The following is a 15,394-nucleotide window of genomic DNA, read 5'->3' as shown; positions in this document are numbered from 1 at the left end:
GTGAATTGGCTAGACAACATTTGAAAGTTGCACAAAATGTGATGAACCGGGTAGCGGACAAGAAATCCAAAGTTCGTAATTTTGCCAGTGGGGATAAAGAGAGAGCTAAGAAGAGCCAGGAGGGGACATGAGAAGTCTTTGGCAGGTAGGATCAAGGATAACCCTAAAGCTTTCTATAGGTATGTCAGGAATAAAAGAATGACAAGGGTAAGAGGAGGGCCAGTCAAGGACAGTAGTGGGAAGTTGTGCTTGGAGTCTGAGGAGATCGGAGAGGTGCTAAATGAATATTTTTCGTCAGTATTCACACAGGAAAAAGACAATGTTGTCGAGGAGAATACTGAGATTCAGGCTACTAGACTAGAAGGGCTTGAGGTTCATAAGGAGGAGGTGTTAACAATTCTAGAACGGGTGAAAATAGATAAGTCCCCTGGGCCAGATGGGATTCATCCTAGGATTCTCTGGGAAGCTAGGGACGAGATTGCTGAGCCTTTGGCTTTGATCTTTAAGTCATGTTTGTCAACAGGAATAGTGCCAGAAGACTGGAGGATAGCAAATGTTGTGACCGTGTTCAAGAAGGGGAGTAGAGACAACCCCGGTAACTATAGACCAGTGAGCCTTACTTCTGTTGTGGGCAAAATCTTGGAAAGGTTTATAAGAGATAGGGGGTATAATCATCTGGAAAGGAATAATTTGATTAGACATAGTCAATACGGTTTCGTGAAGGGTAGGTCGTGCCTCACAAACCTTAGAGTTCTTTGAGAAGGTGACCAAACAGGTGGATGAGGGTAAAGCAGTTGATGTGGTGTATATGGATTTCAGTAAAGCGTTTGATAAGGTTCCCCACGGTAGGCTACTGCAGAAAATACGGAAGCATGGGATTCAGGGAGATTTAGCAGTTTGGATCAGAAATTGGCGAGCTGGAAGAAGACAAAGGGTGGTGGTTGATGGGAAGTGTTCAGACTGGAGTCCAGTTACTAGTGGTGTACCACAAGGATCTGTTTTGGGGCCACTGCTGTTTGTCATTTTTATAAATGACCTGCAGGAGGGCGTAGAAGGATGGGTGAGTAAATTTGCAGATGACACTAAAGTCGGTGGAGTTGTGGACAGTGCGGAAGGATGTTACAAGTTACAGAGGGACATAGATAAGCTGCAATGCTGGGCTGAGAGGTGGCAAATGGAGTTTAATGCAAAAAAGTGTGACGTGATTCATTTTGGAAGGAATAACAGGAAGACAGAGTACTGGGCTAATGGTAAGATTCTTGGCAGTGTGGATGAGCAGAGAGATCTCGGTGTCCATGTACATAGATCCCTGAAAGTTGCCACTCAGGTTGAGAGGGTTGTTAAGAAGGCATACGGTGAGTTAGCTTTTATTGGTAGAGGGATTGAGTTTCGGAGCCATGAGGTCATGTTGCAGCTGTACAAAACTCTGGTGCGGCCGCATTTGGAGTATTGCGTGCAATTCTGGTCGCCGCATTATAGGAAGCATGTGGAAGCATTGGCAAGGGTGCAGAGGAGATTTACCAGGATGTTGCCTGGTATGGAGGGAAGATCTTATGAGGAAAGGCTGAGGGACTTGAGGCTGTTTTCTTTAGAGAGGTTAAGAGGTGACTTAATTGAGGCATACAAGATGAAGAGAGGATTGGTAAGGGTGGACAGTGAGAGCCTTTTTCCTCGGATGGTGATGTCTAGCACGAGGGGACGTACCTTTAAATTGAGGGGAGATAGATATAAGACAGATGTCAGAGGTAGGTTCTTTACTCAAAGAGTAGTAAGGGCGTGGAATGCCCTGCCTGCAACAGTAATGGACTCGCCAACACTAAGTGTATTCAAATGGTCATTGGATAGACATATGGACGTAAGGGAATAGTGTAGATGGGCTTTAGAGTGGTTTCACAGGTCGGCGCAACATCGAGGGCCGAAGGGCCTGTACTGCGCTGTAATGTTCTATGTTCTATGTTACCAGTGGTAGGGGAGCCTTTAAAAGCTAGGTTTTGTGGACCGTATCAGATTGAAAGGAAATTAAGTGAGGTGAATTATGTGGTTAAAAACATCAGATAGAAGGAAGACTCACCGAGTGTGTCATGTGAATATGCTTAAAAGGTACTTTGAAAGGGAAGGAGAGAAAAAGGAGGTTTTAATGGTTCTAACTCAAAGTGACAAACCAAATCCAGATGACTGCAAATTTGACATACCTCAAATTAAATTGGAAAATGAGGATGTTCTTAAAAATTGGGATGAATTGTTAAGTTACCTTCCAGAGGAAAAACAAACTGACCTGAAAGAGTTATTGATATCACATGGGCAAGTTTGTAGAGATAAATTTGGAAGTACTAAAATGGCTACACATAATGTAGATGTGGGAAATGCTGTTCCTATCAAACAACATCCATATAGACTTAATCCTTTAAAATTGGCACAGGTTAACAGAGAGATTGAGAGTACGCTGAAGAATGGCATAATTGAAGTGGGTTGCAGCCAATGGAGCTCACCCATAGTGATGGTACCTAAACCAGACGGTACCCAATGGTTGTGTGTGGACTATCGAAAGGTGAATGCAGTTACAAGAATGGACTCTTATCCTGTCCCACCATTGAAGGATTGCATGGAGAAAGTGGGACAATCTGCTTGTTATCTGAACCTAGCCGAAAGCGAATTTGGAGAAGCCCGAAACACTTTCCTTGCGGAGTTTCCGTTATCCTCAAGGCGAAGGGTGGCAATGCGATCTCTTAACATGAATGAATTTGATCGAACAGCTGTGCAAAAGTTTTGTGGCGTGATTTCTCCACTGATGAAATTGCTGAAGAAACGTAAAAAAATTCAATGGACAGCGGACTTTCAACAGGCATTTGACGGCCTGAAAGCTGTGATCACCAATGCTCCTGTATTGGAGAATTGCAAGGACTCTGTGGTCAGATTGAACGAAAGTACCTGATTCTAAAGAGAAATGCCGAGGAGTAGAGGAATGGATGGATCGTGCAGAGACTTTGTTCAAAGAGACTGTCAATCGAGAAGGAATTCGGTTGGAGGAAGAACAACAAAGAAAAATGGACTATATTATTATACCTGTTTGCAGGTGTTGTTTTTTTAAAAAAACGAAAAGGTATATTTACTGTGTACATTTCTTAGTGGATGGTGCAAAAGTGAAAAATGAAACCATCTTGAAGTTGATGGTTTATGTTTTTTTCTTGGGGGAGGTGTCATGTGAGGCATTAAGACATGGATGTTTAAGCAATGTACCTTTAAGAAAACAGTGATGTCAGAGAGTGGGTGGAGCGGAGGTCAGGTCAGCCATTTTGCAGTTGGAAAAAGCAGTTTGTGTGTGTCGGTGTGTTTCCAGAGAGCTGCAGGAAGAAAGCAAGGTGCTGGAGCTGAAGTCTGCCATTCTACCTGATGTGACACTGTTTAAAAGGTGTTAAGTCTCTTGGAAGTTTGAAGGAACATTTTAAGGACGTATTTACTGTTGCAATATTTTCTGAGTTATCTTTGAAGGGGTGTTAAGAGATCCAATGTTTATTTAAGATGTTAAGTTGAGTTCATGAAATAAACAGTGTTTTGTGTTTAAAAACCCACGTGTCCATAATTGTAATCCCACACCTAGGGAACAAGCTGTGTGCTAGGAAAAGCAACAAATCCATTAAAGGGAGAGGTTGGTTGAACTCCATGATACATTTTGGGGTTCTGAAAATGCCTCGCCCATAACAATACGTTCACATGTGCCACGGCTTGTAAATATGTTAATATATGCCACCACATGCAAGTACGTTTCCATATGCCAACAAAACTTTTAAAAAGGGGAGATGTAATGATATGAAAATCGCTTGTCACGAGTAGGCTTCAATGAAGTTACTGTGAAAAGCCCCTAGTCGCCACATTCCAGCACCTGTTCGGGGAGGCTGGTACGGGAATTGAACCGTGCTGCTGGCCTGCCTTGGTCTGCTTTAAAAGCCAGCGTTTAGCCCAGTGTGCTAAACCAGCCCCTTATGCAGATAATGATATACAGACAGGCAGCTAATGAACACACAGAACAGGACATGACCAATGAGCAGGCAGGACACTCAGGGGTGGTATCTCACTATAAAAGGCACAAGGCACTCACACTCCACCTCTTTCCACTGATGAACATCTACAGAGCGAGTCAGGGCGTATGTACAGTATCACACCTCCAGCACGTGGCTAAGAGCTAGTCTGGTTCAGTCAGAGTAACCACACTTAGGTTAGCAGAGAATCGAACTCACAGAGAACTGTGCTAACTGTGCTACTGGTTCAATAAATCAGATTGAACTAACTTTCAAAGTCTGGAGTATCTTTTGGTTAACATAGAACATAGAACAATACAGCGCAGTACAGGCCCTTCGGCCCACGATGTTGCACCGAAACAAAAGCCATCTAACCTACACTATGCCATTATCATCCATATGTTTATCCAATAAACTTTTAAATGCCCTCAATGTTGGCGAGTTCACTACTGTAGCAGGTAGGGCATTCCACGGCCTCACTACTCTTTGCGTAAAGAACCTACCTCTGACCTCTGTCCTATAACTATTACCCCTCAGTTTAAAGTTATGTCCCCTCGTGCCAGCCATATCCATCCGCGGGAGAAGGCTCTCACTGTCCACCCTATCCAACCCCCTGATCATTTTGTATGCCTCTATTAAGTCTCCTCTTAACCTTCTTCTCTCCAACGAAAACAACCTCAAGTCCATCAGCCTTTCCTCATAAGATTTTCCCTCCATACCAGGCAACATCCTGGTAAATCTCCTCTGCACCCGCTCCAAAGCCTCCACGTCCTTCCTATAAATGCGGTGACCAGAACTGTACGCAATACTCCAAATGCAGCCGTACCAGAGTTCTGTACAGCTGCAACATGACCTCCCGACTCCGGAACTCAATCCCTCTACCAATAAAGGCCAACACTCCATAGGCCTTCTTCACAACCCTATCAACCTGGGTGGCAACTTTCAGGGATCTATGTACATGGACACCTAGATCCCTCTGCTCATCCACACTTTCAAGAACTTTACCATTAGCCAAATATTCCGCATTCCTGTTATTCCTTCCAAAGTGAATCACCTCACACTTCTCTACATTAAACTCCATTTGCCACCTCTCAGCCCAGCTCTGCAGCTTATCTATATCCCTCTGTAACCTGCTACATCCTTCCACACTATCGACAACACCACCGACTTTAGTATCGTCTGCAAATTTACTCACCCACCCTTCTGCGCCTTCCTCTAGGTCATTGATAAAAATGACAAACAGCAACGGCCCCAGAACAGATCCTTGTGGTACTCCACTTGTGACTGTACTCCATTCTGAACATTTCCCATCAACCACCACCCTCTGCATCCAGTTGCAGCCGGTGTTATCCCAGAGTACAGAACACAACAGGAGGGAGCCCCGATAGGGGAGTTGAAGAGAAAGGGGGAAGAAGAGCTGGGTGGGGCGTTGGAGGCTGGACTATGGGAGGAGGCCCTGAGGTGAGTCAATGCATCCTCGTCCTGTGCCAGGCTCAGCCTGATGCAATTCAAGGTGATCCAGAGGGGGGGGGGGGGGACATGATGGTGGCCCAGATTAGCAGGTTCTTCACAGGGGTGGAGGATAGGTGTGTGCGCTATGCAGGCGGTCCTGCGAACCATGTCCGTATGTTTTCAGGTGTCCGAGACGGAGAGGTTTCTGGCAGGGGTTTGCTGACATTATGTCAGAGGTATTACAAATGAGGGTGGTGCCGAGTCCAGAGATGGCGACCTTTGCTCGGGAGCCCAAGAAACCCGACTTCTTGGCCTTGGTCTCCCTGGTGGCCCGGAGATGGATCCTACTAGGATAGAGGGACTCGGACCCCCGAAGGCGGGGGGGGTATAGGTTAGCGACATGGCAGGGTTTCTCAGACTCGACAAATTTGCCTGAAGGGGATCAGTGCTGGGGTTTCGGAGGTGGCAGCCTTTCGACGTCTTCGAGAAAAATTATGCTGTCAGCAAGGGTGGGGGGGGGGGTGTTGAGTGAGGTCAGGAAAACCAGTTGAAACGGGGCTGGGGGGAGGTGGTCCTGTTTGTGTGAGCCATGTTGGCTGGAGTTTGTTACGGGGGGGGAGGGTTAATTATATTGCTTTGTTCTTTAAACCTGATGTTTAAAAATTGTTAAAATTATAAATGCCTTAATAAAATATTTTCCAAAAAAAATCTTGCCAATGACTGAATAAGTTGCTCAGTATCGCAAACCCGTGAACGGTGATCAAGTGAAAAATCAATTGGATCCATTGAATTTAATATTCGGTCCAAAATCTGTCACAGCTGCAAGGACAAGGAAATGAAAATCTTCCTACCTGGCACTCATTTGTGCTTACAGCAAAAAATGCTAAACACCTAGGGATTGTTGCTATGCCAACTGGCAAGGGGGGTTGGGGGGGGGGGGGGGGGGGGGGGGAGTTGTTGGGATGGGAACGGACTTTGAACACAGCATTCGTGAGGCAGCTACAGCTGGGCGGTCACAGAGAAACGTTTGGAGTTTGGCGGGTAGCTTGATGCAAGGGCGCGAGCGGGGGTGGGGGAGCTGGCGGCCCCGGCACGTTACCTCCGTAACGAGTTAATCTTGTTCCAACAGGAGAGTGGCTTCTCCCTGTGAAATACAGAATTGTTACCGGCTGTGGGCTCCACACGCGGCTCACACTCTGAAAAACCCTGCAGTCGAGCAAGAAAGTAGACCGAGACCCATTGAAAAGAGAAAATGAAATATTTATTAAATCAGTTTTGAATGTCAGGATTTAAACAATCTCAGAAAAACATTGTTAGTTGTCAATCCATCATTGACCTGATTAACACTCATTGAAATAATTGTGCTGATATGCTGGAAGTATCACAGAATAGCACTGATACAAAGGGAAGCTCAATGAACATGAAGATACACGGTTGTAACAGCTGATAAATTAGAATGGGAGGCATCTTGTGTGGAACATGAACCCATGAAGCTAAATAGCCACTTTCCAGTGTGCAACTGAGGTGATTCAATGTATAACAAAAACAAAGACTGTTACTTATCACTGAAGGACATGTTGGAATCGAAATGAAGTGTTCAATCTGTTGAGAATGGCCGAGGGTCAGAGGCAGCAACTACAATCAGACTTCAACCACAAACTGGTGTAGAATAACAGCCTGGAGCCTCTCTGCTCATCAGCACACCGCCTCGTGGCACTGCAGAGTGGCCTCCGCTCACGGTCAAACACCAGTCTTCTTCGCACAGATGAAACTGAGCAGATCGATCGCTGTGACAACACCAATTACTGTCTGCTTCTTACAGCCAAAACCATCAGCCAGAGCTGGAAACAAAGCAGGGAAAGAGTTAGAGCGCGGGGCCGAGGCGGCGCGGGGCCGAGGCGGCGCGGGGCCGACAAGAGGAAAAGGATCATCACAAATGAGGTTCAGGTTAGGCCAGTGATGGATCTCAGAATCACGAAAGGGATGATAGTGGGAGAGAGAGAGAGAGAGAGAGAGAGAGAGAGAGAGAGAGAGAGAGACATGGGTATCTCCTCCAAAACTGGCTACTTTATTTCTACAGTTAAGACCTCAGAGTGCACAAGCCCTTCAGGGTTCCAAAGTACCGAATTCATTTTTCCAAATAAGGAGCCAGGATCGAACCTGGGAGCTCGGAGCCGTGAGGCAGCAGGGCTAACCCACTGCGCTGTCCTGAAGAGAAGTTATATTGACTAAAGTTAACAGTTTCTCTCCACAGATGGGTTTTCCCGCATTCTCTTCTTTTTATTTTGAATTTCCAGCACCTGCGGTATTTTACTTTATTCCATTTTCCATCCCAATTACTTGCTGCACGCTGACCTTGTGATTCCTGTAAAAAGGTTCCCCAGATCCCTCTGCACTGCGTCATTCCAGTCTCACTCTCCAATTAACTAATATAATGCTTCTTTATTCTAGACCAACCTGAAAGGAAACCATCTTTAAATGTCAGTGAGAAGTGGGATCATTTTCAAACTATGCTTTCCTCCAAATGGGATCCAATTAGATTCAAAACCAAATTGAGCAGCAAAATATCATTGAGATTTATCACAGACTGCACATGGAGAGGTTTGATTGAAAATACTTACACTGATCCTGATCGTTCATTATCAGCGCAAAAGAATTAGTCTCCAGGATAGAGGACAACATCGCCAGATCATCACTGCCCTTAACCTAAACACAAAATTCAATCTGTTACACATGAGCCTCAGGAGAATCAAACAGCCCCTAAAGACACAACTTCCTCAGGAGGGCAGGGCATTCCACAACGGCTGCCGGTGAACCACACTGAGTGATCAGGGAGGGTGTGTCAGAGACATCAGGGTCACACGGACCTGCTGACTCCTCCCTGGTAACCACACACAACTTCTATGATGCAAAAGGGCACAATCTGAACATCCCACACAGTTTATCTCCCTGGGAGTGTTTGATGGGGACAGTGTAGAGGGGGCTTTACTCTGTATCTGATCCAGTGCTGTAGCTGCCCTGCGAGTGTATGATGGGGACAGTGTAGAGGGAGCTTTACCCTGTATCTAACCCCGTGCTGTACCTGTCCTGGGAGTGTTTGATGGGGACAGTGTAGAGGGAGCTTTACTCTGGATCTGATCCAGTGCTGTACCTGTCCTGGGAGTGTTTGATGGGGACAGTGTAGAGGGAGCTTTACCCTGTATCTAACCCCGTGCTGTACCTGTCCTGGGAGTGTTTGATGGGGACAGTGTAGAGGGAGCTTTACTCTGGATCTGATCCAGTGCTGTAGCTGCCCTGCGAGTGTTTGATGGGGACAGTGTAGAGGGAGCTTTACTCTGTATCTAACCCCGTGCTGTACCTGTCCTGGGAGTGTTTGATGGGGACAGTGTAGAGGGAGCTTTACTCTGGATCTGATCCAGTGCTGTACCTGTCCTGGGAGTGTTTGATGGGGACAGTGTAGAGGGAGCTTTACTCTGTATCTAACCCAGTGTTGTACCTGACCTGGGAATGTCTGATGGGGACAGTGTAGAGGGAGCTTTACTCTGTATCTAACCCCCGTGCTGTACCTGTCCTGGGAGAGTTTGATGGGGGACAGTGTAGAGGGGGCTTTACTCTGTATCTGATCCCGTGCTGTAGCTGCCCTGCGAGTGTTTGATGGGGACAGTGTAGAGGGAGCTTTACCCTGTATCTAACCCCGTGCTGTACCTGTCCTGGGAGTGTTTGATGGGGACAGTGTAGAGGGAGCTTTACTCTGGATCTGATCCAGTGCTGTAGCTGCCCTGCGAGTGTTTGATGGGGACAGTGTAGAGGGAGCTTTACTCTGTATCTAACCCCGTGCTGTACCTGACCTGGGAGTGTTTGATGGGGACAGTGTAGAGGGAGCTTTACTCTGGATCTGATCCAGTGCTGTACCTGTCCTGGGAGTGTTTGATGGGGACAGTGTAGAGGGAGCTTTACTCTGTATCTAACCCAGTGTTGTACCTGACCTGGGAATGTCTGATGGGGACAGTGTAGAGGGAGCTTTACTCTGTATCTAACCCCGTGCTGTACCTGTCCTGGGAGAGTTTGATGGGGACAGTGTAGAGGGGGCTTTACTCTGTATCTGATCCCGTGCTGTACCTGTCCTGGGAGTGTTTGATGGGGTCAGTGTAGAGGGAGCTTTTCTCTGTATCTAACCCCGTTCTGTACCTATCCAGGGAGTGGTTGATGAGGACAGTGGAGAGTGAGCTTTACTCTGTATCTAACCCAGTGCTGTAAATCTCCTGGGAGTGTTTGATGGGGACAGTGCAGAGGGAGCTTTCCTCTGTATCTAACCCAGTGTTGTACCTGACCTGGGAATGTTTGATGGGGGACAGTGTAGAGGGGGCTTTACTCTGTATCTGATCCCGTGCTGTAGCTGTCCTGGGAGTGTTTGATGGGGACTGTGTAGAGGGAGCATTACTCTGTATCTAACCCAGTGCTGTACCTGTCCTGGGAGCGTTTGATGGGGACGGTGTAGAGGGAGCCTTATTTTGTATCTAAGCCCGTGCTGTACCTGTCCTGGGAGTGTTTGATGGTGACAGTGTAGAGGGAGCTTTACTCTGTACCTAACCCAGTGTTGTACCTGACCTGGGAATGTCTGATGGGGACAGTGTAGAGGCGGCTTTTCTCTGTATCTGATCCCGGGAGTGTTTGATGGGGACAGTGTAGAGGGAGATTTACTCTGTATCTAACCCCGTGCTGTACCTGTCCTGAGAGTGTTTGATGGGGTCAGTGTAGAGGGAGCTTTACTCTGTATCTAATCCCGTGCTGTACCTGTCCTGGGAGTGTTTGATGGGGTCAGTGTAGAGGGAGCTTTACTCTGTATCTAATCCCGTGCTGTACCTGTCCTGGAGTGTTTGATGGGGTCAGTGTAGAGGGAGCTTTACTCTGTATCTAATCCCGTGCTGTACCTGTCCTGGGAGTGTTTGCTGGGGACAGTGTAGAGGGAGCTTTACTCTGTATCTAACCCAGTGTTGTACCTGACCTGGGAATGTCTGATGGGGACAGTGTAGAGGGGGCTTTACTCTGTATCTGATCCCGGGAGTGTTTGATGGGGACAGTGTAGAGGGAGATTTACTCTGTATCTAACACCATGCTGTATCTGCACTGGGAGTGTTTGATGGGGACAGTGTAGAGGGAGCTTTACTCTGTATCTGATCCCGGGAGTGTTTGAATGGGGACAGTGGAGGGGGGGCTTTACTCTGTATCTGATCCCGGGAGTGTTTGATGGGGACAGTGTAGAGGGAGATTTACTCTGTATCTAACACCATGCTGTATCTGCACTGGGAGTGTTTGATGGGGACAGTGTAGAGGGAGCTTTACTCTGTATCTGATCCCGGGAGTGTTTGTGATGGGGACAGTGGAGAGGGGGCTTTACTCTGTATTTGATCCCGGGAGTGTTTGATGGGGACAGTGTAGAGGGAGATTTACTCTGTATCTAACCCCCGTGCTGTACCTGTCCTGGGAGTGTTTGATGGGGACGGTGTAGAGGGAGCTTTACTCTGTATCTAACCCCGTGCTGTCCCTGTCCTGGGAGTGTTTGATGGGGACAGTGTAGAGGGAGCTTTACTCTGTATCTAACCCAGTGCTGTACCTGTCGTGGAGTGTTTGATGGGGACAGTGTAGAGGGAGCTTTACTCTGTATCTAACCCCATGCTGTACCTGTCCTGGGAGTGTTTGATGGGGACAGTGTGGCGGGAGCTTTACTCTGTATCTAACCCCGTGCTGTACCTGTCCTGGGAGTTTTTGATGGGGACAGAGTAGAGGGAGCTTTATTCTGTATTTAACCCCGTGCTGTACCTGTCCTGGGAGTGTTTGATGGGGACAGTGTAGAGGGAGCTTTACTCTGTATCTATCCCCGTGCTGTACCTGTCCTGGGAGTGTTTGATGGGGACAGTGTAGAGGGAGCTTTACTCTGTATCTATCCCCGTGCTGTACCTGTCCTGGGAGTGTTTGATGGGGACAGTGCCGAGGGAGATGTATTCTATATCTAACTTTATTCTGAACCTGACCCATCCCCACCACTCATTCCCAGTAAACAATGCCCACCCCACCCTCTGGTTCGTTCCTACCGATGGGAAGAGCTGTCTGGCGGTTCAGCATGTCCAGCACCAGATCTCGCAAGGTTGCCACCTAATAACAAAGAACCACCCATAATGATGACACAGAACTCAGAAATGCAGCAAACAATGTGGAGGACAGTAACTTCAGGAAAGCACAGAGTGAAAATAGGCAGACACATGGTCGTTGCAGAGAAGCGAGAAGAGATTTATTTTGTCGGGAAGAATGAGAGACTAATAAAGGATACAAATCTTACAGGATCAGAGAGAGCGGAGCGTATCTGTGCTTAGACCATTGAAGGTGACAGGACAGGTGGAGAGAGCAGTTAATATCGTATCTTGGGATTTATAAACGGGACAGAAGGAAATGATCTTTATAAAACAGTTACATTACAACCAGAAGAGTGTGTCTAACTGCACACTGCAGTTTCAAAGAATGTTTCAATTTCAAAAGTGTGTGGAGAACTTACTAGAAATCTCAGTCAATGTGGAGACGGGGGAATCTTCGATTGTTCTCCTTTGAGTAGAGAAGATTAGAAAGTTTGATAGAGATGTTGAGAAAGAGGCTCTCCCAATGTTCCAGTGGCGGGAAAGCGAGAAGATACGGATTTGACAAAATAACCAAAGGCAAAATGAGGAAGCTTTTAAAGACACGCAGCGAGTTTGTAGCAATTTGGAACTCAGTATCTCGGATGGCAGTAGACACAGACTCAAAAGGAAATTTCAAGAGAATTGGGTAAATAATTGAAGTGAAATTGCAGGTAGGGCCATCAGCCAGGGCGGGGGAGCCCCCCAGCCAGGGCGGGGGAGCCCCCCAGCCAGGGCGGGGGGAGCCCCCCAGCCAGGGCGGGGGAGCCCCCCAGCCAGGGCGGGGGAGCCCCCCCAGCCAGGGCGGGGGAGCCCCCCAGCCAGGGCGGGGGGAGCCCCCCAGCCAGGGCGGGGGAGCCCCCCAGCCAGGGCGGGGGAGCCCCCCAGCCAGGGCGGGGGAGCCCCCCAGCCAGGGCGGGGGAGCCCCCCAGCCAGGGCGGGGGAGCCCCCCAGCCAGGGCGGGGGAGCCCCCTCAGCCAGGGCGGGGGAGCCCCCCCAGCCAGGGCGGGGGAGCCCCCCAGCCAGGGCGGGGGAGCCCCCCAGCCAGGGCGGGGGAGCCCCCCCAGCCAGGGCGGGGGAGCCCCCCAGCCAGGGCGGGGGAGCCCCCCCAGCCAGGGCGGGGGAGCCCCCCAGCCAGGGCGGGGGAGCCCCCCAGCCAGGGCGGGGGAGCCCCCCAGCCAGGGCGGGGGAGCCCCCCAGCCAGGGCGGGGGAGCCCCCCAGCCAGGGCGGGGGAGCCCCCCCAGCCAGGGCGGGGGAGCCCCCCAGCCAGGGCGGGGGAGCCCCCCAGCCAGGGCGGGGGAGCCCCCCAGCCAGGGCGGGGGAGCCCCCCAGCCAGGGCGGGGGAGCCCCCCAGCCAGGGCGGGGGAGCCCCCAGCCAGGGCGGGGGAGCCCCCAGCCAGGGCGGGGGAGCCCCCCAGCCAGGGCGGGGGAGCCCCCCAGCCAGGGCGGGGGAGCCCCCCAGCCAGGGCGGGGGAGCCCCCCAGCCAGGGCGGGGGGAGCCCCCCAGCCAGGGCGGGGGAGCCCCCCAGCCAGGGCGGGGGAGCCCCCCAGCCAGGGCGGGGGAGCCCCCCAGCCAGGGCGGGGGAGCCCCCCAGCCAGGGCGGGGGAGCCCCCCAGCCAGGGCGGGGGAGCCCCCCAGCCAGGGCGGGGGAGCCCCCCCAGCCAGGGCGGGGGAGCCCCCCAGCCAGGGCGGGGGAGCCCCCCCAGCCAGGGCGGGGGAGCCCCCCAGCCAGGGCGGGGGAGCCCCCCAGCCAGGGCGGGGGAGCCCCCCAGCCAGGGCGGGGGAGCCCCCCAGCCAGGGCGGGGGAGCCCCCCAGCCAGGGCGGGGGAGCCCCCCAGCCAGGGAGGGGGAGCCCCCCAGCCAGGGAGGGGGAGCCCCCCAGCCAGGGAGGGGGAGCCCCCCCAGCCAGGGAGGGGGAGCCCCCCAGCCAGGGAGGGGGAGCCCCCCAGCCAGGGAGGGGGAGCCCCCCCAGCCAGGGAGGGGGAGCCCCCCAGCCAGGGAGGGGGAGCCCCCCAGCCAGGGAGGGGGAGCCCCCCAGCCAGGGAGGGGGAGCCCCCCCAGCACAGGGAGGGGGAGCCTCCCAGCCAGGGAGGGGGAGCCCCCCAGCCAGGGAGGGGGAGCCCCCCAGCCAGGGAGGGGGAGCCCCCCAGCCAGGGAGGGGGAGCCTCCCAGCCAGGGAGGGGGAGTCTCCGCATGATGCAGTGTGATTCTAACAGACCCCAAGCCCTGTATCCACAGTGAGCATTATTACCCTTGTTAAACTGCTTGCACAAAACCTGAGAGACTGGGTCTGTCTGTTTAACCTTTGCAGCCAGGATGGATTGGAGTATGTGATTCAGAGTCACAACGCCAAGGAGCAGCCTGAAATACAAATGAGACAATGTTGACTTTTGACAGTATCTGCCAGCATGTCAGCCCAATCTCCCACCAACACAATCCAAGCAGGGCGATAGTCTGCAAACCCCACTGAAAATAAAGAATAGGTGCTGCAGATGGGGCGGGTCCAGTTTACCCTGAATCCTCAGACTGTGACCCCTGGTTCTGGAGACACCCATCATTGGTAACATCTTCCTGCATCTACCCTGTCCAGTCCTGTTAGAATTTTATGAGTCTCTATGAGATCCCCCCTCAATCTTCTGAACTCCAGCGAGAACAATCCCAACCTCGTCAATCTCTCCTCATATGACAGTCCCGCCATCCCTGGATTCAGTCTGGTAAACCTTCGCTGCTCTCCCTCGAGAGCAAGAACATCCTTCCTCAGAGAAGGAGACTAAAACTGCCCACAATACTCCAGGTGTGGCCTCACCAAGGTCCTGTATAACTCCAGCAACACATCCCTGCTCCCTGAAAAAATCCTCTCGCTATGAAGGCCAACATATCATTTACCTTCTTTACCGCCTGCTGTACCCAAATCATAGAATCCATTCGGCCCATCGAGTCTGCACCGGCGCTTGGAAACAGCTCCCTACTTAAGCCCATGCCTCTACTCAACCTGTATCCCTGTAACCCTACCTAACCTTTTGGACACGAAGGGTGCAATTTAGCGTGGCCAATCCTCCTAAACCTAATCTTTGGACTGTGGGAGGAAACCGGAGCACCCGGAGGAAACCCACGCAGACACGGGAGAAAGTGCAAACTCCACACAGACGGTCACCAGAGGCCGGAATTGAACCTGGGACCCTGGCGCTGTGAGGCAGCAGTGCTAACCACCATGCCTATATGCTTACCTTCAGTGACTGGTGTACAAGGACACCCAGGTCACGTTGCACACTTCCCTCCCTCTAATTTATGGCCAGATAATAATGACTTCCTGTTTTTGCTCCCAATCAGAAGAAAACTGGCAGTGGAATTAGCTGGTGTGATACCAGCTATAGCAATCGAGCAGAGTTATTAGTGTAGGAAAAGAACACAAAGTCTCTTCAACACTTACCCTCCATGACTTTTAGTAATGATAAATCACCGTTTCTTAGTTTGACACACCTCATCATGAAATAAACAACTGTTCACATAAACCGTGAACAGGTCCCCAGATAACTTGGTTTAACAGGGTTATGGAATAAAAACAAAGATTTAGGTATGTCCCGAGAGCTGACATTACTTCTTGGGCAGGGCAATTTTGAAGAGTTTGTAGACAACCTAGACTGCACCCACAGCAGTGCAGCCCATGGTCAGCATGTAGAGCAGTGCATCCATCACACTGACTTTTAAATAGATCAGCCGGCATGTCATCACCCGGCAGGAAGATCTTCGGCTTCTC

The 15,394-nt window shown here is 50.7% G+C and overlaps 1 protein-coding gene and 1 long non-coding RNA gene across 3 annotated transcripts in view; one reads left to right on the top strand and one right to left on the bottom strand.

Moving 5' to 3' along the window:
* LOC140428697 (uncharacterized) overlaps positions 1 to 15,394 on the top strand; it is a 51,349-nt gene that overhangs the window by 35,714 nt on the left and 241 nt on the right. The window lies entirely within an intron of this gene.
* Positions 6,708 to 11,624, bottom strand: LOC140427623 (uncharacterized). 2 transcript variants are annotated; one of them, XR_011948575.1, is made up of 3 exons: positions 11,561 to 11,624; positions 8,090 to 8,174; positions 6,708 to 7,309 (listed from the first exon to the last, which is right to left on the bottom strand). It is a non-coding gene; the product is annotated as an uncharacterized lncRNA (long non-coding RNA). The 2 variants fall into 2 exon arrangements; XR_011948574.1 differs by lacking the exon at positions 11,561 to 11,624 and adding an exon at positions 10,400 to 11,032 and having other exon boundaries at positions 8,090 to 10,331.

This window comes from Scyliorhinus torazame, chromosome 8 (assembly GCF_047496885.1).
Source record: "Scyliorhinus torazame isolate Kashiwa2021f chromosome 8, sScyTor2.1, whole genome shotgun sequence".
Taxonomy (NCBI): Eukaryota; Metazoa; Chordata; class Chondrichthyes; order Carcharhiniformes; family Scyliorhinidae; genus Scyliorhinus; species Scyliorhinus torazame.
The sequence above is the reverse complement of the archived record's forward strand: the minus strand, read 5'-3'. Positions and strand labels throughout refer to the sequence as shown.